Source organism: Lactuca sativa, chromosome 9, assembly GCF_002870075.4.
Source record: "Lactuca sativa cultivar Salinas chromosome 9, Lsat_Salinas_v11, whole genome shotgun sequence".
In the NCBI taxonomy this organism is placed as follows: Eukaryota; Viridiplantae; Streptophyta; class Magnoliopsida; order Asterales; family Asteraceae; genus Lactuca; species Lactuca sativa.
This window is the reverse complement of record NC_056631.2, coordinates 31158868-31168121: the sequence shown is the minus strand read 5'-3', so window position 1 is coordinate 31168121 and position 9254 is coordinate 31158868. Positions and strand designations below refer to the sequence as shown.

Sequence of the window (9254 nt, the reverse complement as noted above, 5' to 3'; positions counted from 1 at the left end):
AAAGAAATTTGGTATGTAATGACCATTTTGACCCTTTATAATTCTACTTTAGCAAGATTTCATAGATTGTTTCTTCTTGCTCTCATCTTGCTCCCGCTCCAATCTGGCCGACTCTTCCTCTCAGCTGAAAATCGAGGGCTTTTTTGCATTTCAATAGAATAGAAAGTCGGTTGGAACATTCAAAACCTACGAATACGAGAACGAGGGTTAAGGTTTCTCTAATATTCCAATTGCATCATACCTTCTAACCCAACTTCTAAACCATGGGTAAATCGCCAAGGAATAAGCCAAGACTGCCAAAAGCAAACCCTAATGGCGATGAAGAACCAAAGTCTGATCCCGCCTCGATTATTCTCAGCAGCGACAACAAGGCCGATGATGACCTAATATTGAGCCTGTGGTAATGAAACCAATACTAATCCTTCATCTTCTTCAAAGCCTGAAGAAATTATCGTACAACTGAAGAAAATAATAAGGAAGAGGAAAGAGAAGATGGGGGCGCGAGACAATGCTATAAGCAGTTCGCTCTATTTTTCCATTTTCTTTTCGCCGTCTAATTGTGTCAAAGCATCCATAAAATTTCGAAAAGGGAATGATGTTCATGTTATTGTGCATAAATTTAATGATGGAGTTCCTTCATTTCAGTCATTTGGGATCCACTTTATTTGTTTAATTTCAGGAAGCGAAGTGATTTGAATGATAGGTTTGTTTCAATCAAACCTTTGCCTGATTCCAAATGAAAGCTTAAACGAATTGATGTCTCTAGACACTGCCTTAAAGATTATTAATAGTAGGAAATATCTTTTTTGAGTAATAATTAGTTATTTACTCTGGAGTTACTGGGCAAGTGTCGATGGCATAGTTGAAAGTTTCAAAGTCATTGACAAAGCAATGTTAAGTAATGAAACCAATACTAATCCTTCTGCATCTTCTTCAAAGCCTAAAGAAATTGTCAAAAAAATGAAAAAAATAGGAAGAAGAGGAAGGAGAGAAAGAAGGAGAAGTTGGATGACAATGATGTAAGCAGCTTAAATTCAATTGAATATTATAACTTTTTCTCACTTGATTAAGTATGCAAAATTGTACAAAGTTCAGGTGCATTGTGGTTGTTGAAAATTTATAACATATTTTTTATTATAACAGGTTGAAGATGTGGAACCAAAAGATAGTGGTGTAACATTGGAGACAAACCCTACAGAGAAATCTGATCTGTTGCAATTAAGAATGTGATCTCTGATCTTTTTTAATAATTTATTTATATATTCAGAGGGGAACAAGGTATTTTGATCCACCAGATAACAAAACAACCGGGGAAATTGATATAATCGTCATGAAGGTGGTCATATAAGTGCAAACTGCGCATCAGCTAGAACATATCGAGGTCTATCATAAACCTCTCATTTTGCAACAAATTTTGGATGTCTTAGTAAATACTAAATATAAAAACATGTTCAGGAGGCTTGAGGAGAACATAATATAAGGTTGCATTGATCGTATGTTTCTTGCTTATTCTCATATAATGCTTAATCTGATGCTGATAATGTGATTGTTGTGAATAAAGTATCATCAAAAATTTCTACTATTAGCAAATAGAGTAAATTAAAAAAATGGTCCTTTCAATTTCTTAGTTTTAGCATGTTTACTCCAAAATGGAACTCCTTTTCAGTTTTGGTCGTTATTTCAAGGTTTGAGGGACCCAAATCCATATGAAACCTTAAAATAAGGACCAAGAATGAAAGATCTTTCAATGTTGGACTTCAATATAAGTTTAATCTTTAGCTTTTACATGTTACATGTAACGACCGAAAAATACAACCAATTTTAATTTTTTCAAAAACATCTCGATTCCATTAAATCTTTACAAAAAGGTTTTCAATACAAAACATTTAACGTGCTCCCAGAATCACAATACTACAAAATCATGAGAAGCGGTACGATCACGCCTTCGCCTTGCCACAGTCTCCTGAAGAACCTGAAAAACATGAAATCACAACTGTAAGCCCAAAAGCTTAGTGAGATATCCCCAAAATACCAACCACAAATACCATACACGCATAACATGCCATAACATATCCGATCACAGAACAACCATGCACTTCGGGTCTACTGTGTGACTGGTCCGCCGCACCAGCCTACAGTCCACCTGGTCCACCCTCTGAGTCTATCCACATACATCGAGTCTATAGTGTGATTGGTCCGCCCACTCCCGGGCCTTCAATCCACCTGGTCCACTCTCTGAGTCTACAGTATGACTGGTCCGCCCGCACCGGGCCTTCAGTCTATCTGGTCCACTCTCCGAGCCTTCGGCACGTCTGGTCCGCCCTTTCGGGGCCTACAGCCTATCCGGACCGCTCGCTGGGCCTTCGGGACAACTGGTCCGCCCTGGGTATCTTGGCCTACAGCACACAGCAGGACCCGCCTCAACCCAACTCCAGTCCAAACAACCATGTGCACATATACATACAATCATATAGCAATTCACAGTCAACAAGCAGATCAAACAGATCACATAACATACCACCATCCTAACCAGGATACCGACCTAACAGGTCACTAGCATAGCATCTCCCTATCTCTCAGGATACCGATCTCAATCAAGTCTCTAACATATACCATCCTAGCTCTCAGGATGCAAACATATCATAGCAACAACATAACAACAACTACCCGAATCTCAATCCGATAAGGGCCGGCCTTGGTGCCTTAGACCCTGTTGATATAGTGAGGATAACTCACCTCGAAACTGCCGACTGAATAGATAACCCAAGCTGCTCCGATCACTGATACGATCTCCACCACTGGACAACCACCAATGCACTGAACTCAATACAATAATCAACAATTACCAAAATGCCCCTGGAAACCACTGGCCAATCCTTGGTCAAAGACAAGGTCAAAGTCAACCCCTGACTAACTCTACTCGCCGAGTCAACCCGATGACTCGCCGAGTCCCCATACTCAGAACTTCCCTCAATCCGCGACCTAACTCGCCGAGTCACCCTGGGACTCGTCGAGTTCAACAACTCTGAGTCCACTCGCACACAACTCACCGAGTCATCCCTTGACTCACCGATTCTCGACTCGACTAGAAAATATTGGGACTCTTCGACAAGACTCGCCAAGCCCAAGAACAGACTCGCCGAGTCTAAGGCTATCTTCAACCTACTCGCCGAGTTGTTCATACAACTCGCCGAGTTCCAGGCCATCTTCATCCAACTCGCCGAGTTGTTCTTCCAACTCGTCGAGTTCCAGCTCATCTTCAAGCAACTCGTCGAGTACACCCATGTGACACGCCGAGTACCACCGGTCTGAATCCATTCAGAAGCATTCCAGGCCATGCAATTGCTCCAAAACATAGATCTAGCCTCCTACAACTCATCCATCACGTAAAGTGGCAAACTTTACGTGAATCCAAAGAGATCTATGCATTGTGCACATTAGCGCTACGGTTTGGGACATGATAGCTTTATCCAACACTCAACATAGGGACTTTCATGCATTCCAACACTTCTCCATTCCAGATCTGAGGTAGCAACCTCATATCTAACCTCTAAACTCCAAAACACCAAAAGATATGATCTCAACACCCCCAAAATGAAGAATCTAGACAATAACAGCTCAAACAATGGAAAGATACCTCAAAAGGAAGCTCCAAGAGAAGATTATCCTGAATCCTTGCAAAGCCCTTTGATCCAAGCCTCTTCTTCTTTAGAATCTCTTCAACAACCACCTCTCCAAGCTCTAATTTGCTCAACAATGGTGCTTCTCCACGATTTTAGGGTTTCTGGGACTCAAGGGGTGATAAAGAGGCTGGGAGGAAAACATAATGTTCTTTATATAGGGCTCAACCCCGAGAATTAGGGTTTTCTCCACTCAGCGCCTACTCGCCGAGTCCACCTCATTGACTCGCCGAGTCGGCTACTCAACACGCGACCAAATTGCGACTTTACTCGCCGAGTCACTCTTTCCCAATTTACCATTTTAGCCCTTCCATTCTACTCTTGATATTTCGGGATGTTACATTACAGATCAATAAAGAAAGCGATGTGGTGGTTGAATGAACATATCAACTGAAGTCACTGACAGTGAATTATATAAAAGTTGTTTAATTTTTGTAATTCTGATTCATTGGCTGCGTAATTCAGGTTAGATGGAAGGAGTTTTAAATTGATTTAATGATGGTTCATGCAGGCTAATTGTGTGGTATGATTAATTGTTTCCTTGGATCTGTTATACTCCTATAACGCTTGATAATAGTTTGTATTTTCATCATTTTATCGATTGACATACTTAAATTTTTCTGTAGTGACTACTATATACTTTTTTGAGCATTAGATAATGAATCCATAGCCTTTGAACATTCGGGCAGATATTGTGATGAAATGTTTTCAGTTTGATGGACTTCTTCACATTAAGGTGTTTTAGTCTCATTTTTTAAACTTTTATCTTTTAATAACTTCCAATTTTGATACTAATTTATAATTTGTAAATCAACGCTCACGGCTGGCTTTCACTGAACAATTACAGGTTAGTTATTTGAAATATGTAATCACTGTTACTACCTATTAAGAAATGGCTTATGTAACACTTAAATGTTATTATTACTTTTGGAGATAAGTTGACACGCATGCTATTTCTTTTCATGAAAAAGAAACTATTTATCAGATCTTCCTTAGTTTTAGTTTTTTTTTCCAGAAATGGTATTGAGTTGGAACAACAAAGCCTCCGACAAAAACAAAGTTGCTTTTGAGCTCGGAACGTAAGAACCAAGTTTGTTGATGTAGAGTCTGATTACTTTTATTCTTATGGGATCATCATTAAGGTCGATAACGACCTAGATATTGTACTACTACTAATACTAATACTATCCACATAACATGCACGATTCATGATGAATAATGTAGTTTTAATTTATAGTTACGGGGCGGGTGCAATTCATGCAGAATACGGTTGTTGCAGTAGCTGGAGGGTACAAGTAGCAAGCAGTGAAATTGAGGCTTGTACCGGACAAGGAAGTGGTTGATTGAACAAAGGATATTGTGGTCCCATAGCACTCTCTTGGACTCCAACTGATCGTAGTGGAATTTGACATATCTTATATCAAAATAGGGAAATAGATTTTCATTTTAATGTTTAGTTTTCTGTAATTTGGATCTTTTTTTTCTAGAAAGGTCAATGTCCTTTATTTTTACCATTTTAAGCATCAAAATACTAATATACATTCATTTTTTTACTGTGTTTGTAAAAGGGCGAATTGTAGAGATTGGCAACATACTTAACTCTGGCCACCAATTAAGGCAATGTAATATATACTTGCACACAAAAATAACACCAACCAACCCCCGCATCGCGGGGGGACGCATCTAGTTATGGATTATATAAGTATTGTCTAACGCTTATATAATAGTAATAATAACTAGATTATTAATTAGTCTCGGCGAATAATAGACTAAACTCTAGTGGTAATAATACTAGATTTCGTCGAAGTAAATTATTTTTAAGAAGCGAAGCGCTGTCTGAGTTCGGATTCACCACCTTTTCAAGCGAGTGCATGGTCCCTTTCATCTTACACATAGATATGAAGTATTTTATATAAATTACGTGCTATGTGTGCATATTATCTCAATACTTACTGTCTATGATGGATGAATGATTTTATACATGTTTTAAATGATTTAAATATATATTTAGTTTATATCTACAAATATGTTGGGATAAAACATGGGTAGATGAAATAGTTGGTGTGTGATGAAATAAAATGATGAGAGATAGGTAATGATAGGAAGGTGATGATAATTAGGTGATGGATAGGTGATGATGAATCGATGATGTAGGATGAAAGATACTATAACCTTGTCCGACAATTTGGAGATGTAGTCATCTACTAGAGTATAGATAGCGACCACAGACTATTCTAGACAACCCGTGGAAACACCAGCAAACTTATAACCTGTACGTGATGAATTACGAATCCAGGTGATGTTGTGACTGTATATTCATGTGATGTTACTCTAACCCTTACTATAAATTATGAGTTCAGGCGACGTTGTAACTATATATTCATGCCTTAGGAGCGAGCATATAAGGAAATGCGAGGTAAAAATGATATAGGAGATGACCCTTAAGATAACTCTTTAAGGAATATTAAAGAAGATAACGGGGATGGATAATCGGGTTGATTGTTTGATGTTTAAATATAATAATTATATTATTGTGGGTTGAAAACCCAATGTACTCACCAGGTTTCCCAACCTGACCCACTCCAACTTATTTGTATCATAGATGTCGGTAAGAAGTTACTTTGCATTGAGAGATTTAAAAAGGATGTAGATTACTAGTGTAAATGAATGTAAGTTATGTTTATGCTTATGTTTCTGTATTGACGATGACATCCCAAATGTTTTAAATGAATAAAAATACATTTCTTCAAAAATGCTTTGATAACGTATTTATCATGTTTTTCTGGGAACAAATTCCACATCATTTTTATTAAAAGATGTACTCTGATTTTTATACAGCATAAAAAAAATTGGTCTTTTCTGGCCGTGAAAATGGGGATGTCACATATATGCAAATAGAGGCCATCAAATTTAAAAGGCTCGATTGTTGTTCTTTGCATCTTTCTTTTAAGATTTCATGGGGTTCAGTTTGTTTTAATGGCCTTTTCAAACAATGATGTTAATTTATCACAGTCTATGGACACATAGAGGAACTGTAGAATTCTAATCATGCTTAGTTTCTCTATGCCTTGAGGGTTTCTCTCTCTCTCTCTCTCTCTCTCTCTCTCTCTCCCTCCCTCACACACACATCAATTGCAAGTGCTTTCTCATAAGAAATGAAATAAGAACCAAGACAGTTTGATTCTAGTCTTATCATTCTTTGTATTCTTAACTAAAACAAATCCATAACTTTGTATAGTCACAGTGAAAATTTCCTCAAAATGAAAAAAATTCATCAGTTATGGTGTGTATTGATGTTTGATTAATACATTTTGGCACATGGGTCTTTATCATATTATTGGAGGTTTCCATTATACGAACCTTTTTGTATCATGGAAGTGAATTTGGCATTTCATTGCAACTTCAACCATATGATACATAGAAAATAATTTAATCAAAAGCAACTTCTCCAAGAATTTTCCAATACAAAACTTTGAAACTACATTTGTTATTTTTTTGGTTGCTTAATTTGATTGATTTTGTAGATTCCCATCTGACTTATGTGTAACACATAAAATTTTTCAAAACAAATGTTTTTCATTTTTAAACATAAAAACCACATGTCATAATTCCCGAAAATCTCAAGTATCAACATTAATACAATTTATTTGTCAAAAGTTGTTTTTCACATAAACAAGGATCCTCCAAAACATATCTCCAATGCGAGTGTGTGTGTACAATCATGTCGGGGCCTTCCCATGATCATCGAAACTACCTGAAACACATAACACATAACACGGTAAACACAAAGTTTAGTAAGCTCCCCAAAATACAACATACAACTCAATAGCCACTCAAGGCTATAACTTGATAAGACCCTCCGGTCCCAACTCGGCAAGCTCAATATAACAATACTCAGCATAAATCACAAAGACATAATGCAGAATATCAAATACACAAATAATCACAATAAGCAGCTCAATCACATAAAGCACCACTCAGGGAAAGTATAGTGAGAAGACTCACATTGCAAGAAGTCAGCAAAACTCAAACTCAAACCACCGGTCTAGCCTCTACCTAACATACACAACAATTATCCCTAATTAATCACGAATCCTAAGAGGCTACACTACCTCATAGAAGGGAAAACGACCATTTTACCCCTCAATGGCCCTAAATGTCCATAATTTGACCCAAACCCTAAAAGTCAACAAAAGTCAACAGCAGGAAGTATGTCGCGCGTACCAGCTCCCTACGCTGGGCGTACTCGGCTGCCATGCAGATATCGGAGATGCGCAACCCCTACGCTGCGCGTACTGGAATTACGCCTAGCGTACGCTCGAGTTTCACCCTTCTCACTTGTTTAGTCTTAAACAGTTAAGACCTTGGCTCATATCTTAGATCTAGACTCTCTAATAGCTCTTAACCCATAAAGTCAGGGACTTTAAGCCTTTGCATGGCTAGAAAGGTCCCAAACACACAAAACACTCACCGGTTGTGCATGGTTCTTTTGGGTTGCCTTCACCATAGCAATTTGACAAGGTGATTTATATAGAGAGAAGAGATATTATTATTAATGTATTATATAAATAATATGTTAAAAGAATAATAATATTATTTGATCGATATAAGTCATAAATTAATTAGGAATTAATTTGGTGACTTAAAGAGATTAATTGAATAAAGGGGTATAAACTGTCAAATGTGTGATAATAGTGTTTAGGGCTATGAATCCTTATGGATATGGGAAGGGACGATTTTAAGGATATAGATATCTTAAAAATCGTCCAAGGCCTTATCTAGAAGGATCTTTGGATTGCTTTGAGGCTAAGTTATCCAATTAGGGTTTAAGGTGAAACCCTAGAAGCTCAAAGTATAAATAGACCCTTAGGGTTAGAGAAATCAGCCAATCTATCTTTGAGGAAACCCTAAAGCCGATTTCTCACCTCTCTCCCTCTCTCAAATCATCTTCTTGTTAGTAGGTGTTTGTAAGCCATTAGAGGAGTGACAATTGTGACTCTAAGCTCCAAGGAAAAGAAGTTTTCAAGCAAGTAACTCAAGGTATTCTTCTAGATCCGATTTCATATGTTATGAATTGTTTGTTTACTCTAGATCTATGATTGAAAGTCTTGGATACAAAGCATGTTCAATTAGAGAAATCTAGATCCAAGCATTAGGGTTTGCATGTGCACATAGGAAAGTTCTTATGGCTCAAACACATCAGTGGTATCAGAGCCATGATTGGTTTCGATTGAATATGATGCTTAACTGTTTTGCTTGCTGAAAATCGTTTTTCTTGGCCTCTGCCCGACCCAACTCGGCGAGTCAGTGTCTGGACTCGGCGAGTTGGCCCTACTCGGCGAGTCCAAAGCTGACTCGGTGAGTCCGAGCGTCAGGCATAGGATATTTCTGGATTTTGTTGCTGTTTTGTCGTGGATTTAATACCTAAATCGTTTTGTTATGTTAAAATCCGAATTTTGACTTAATTTAATGATTATCCTTGACATAAAAATAGATAATTTCAAATCTAATGAATATTGGTTATTTATATGATAAATATGGACTATTTAAAATTATTTGGTAATTATCTAATGA

The 9254-nt window shown here is 37.5% G+C and overlaps 1 long non-coding RNA gene across 1 annotated transcript; it reads left to right on the top strand.

Moving 5' to 3' along the window:
- The first annotated feature begins 1710 nt into the window (after positions 1 to 1710).
- Positions 1711 to 4544, top strand: LOC128128445 (uncharacterized). Its single transcript, XR_008226372.1, has 2 exons — positions 1711 to 1795; positions 4029 to 4544. It is a non-coding gene; the product is annotated as an uncharacterized LOC128128445 (long non-coding RNA).
- Positions 4545 to 9254: the final 4710 nt, after the last annotated feature.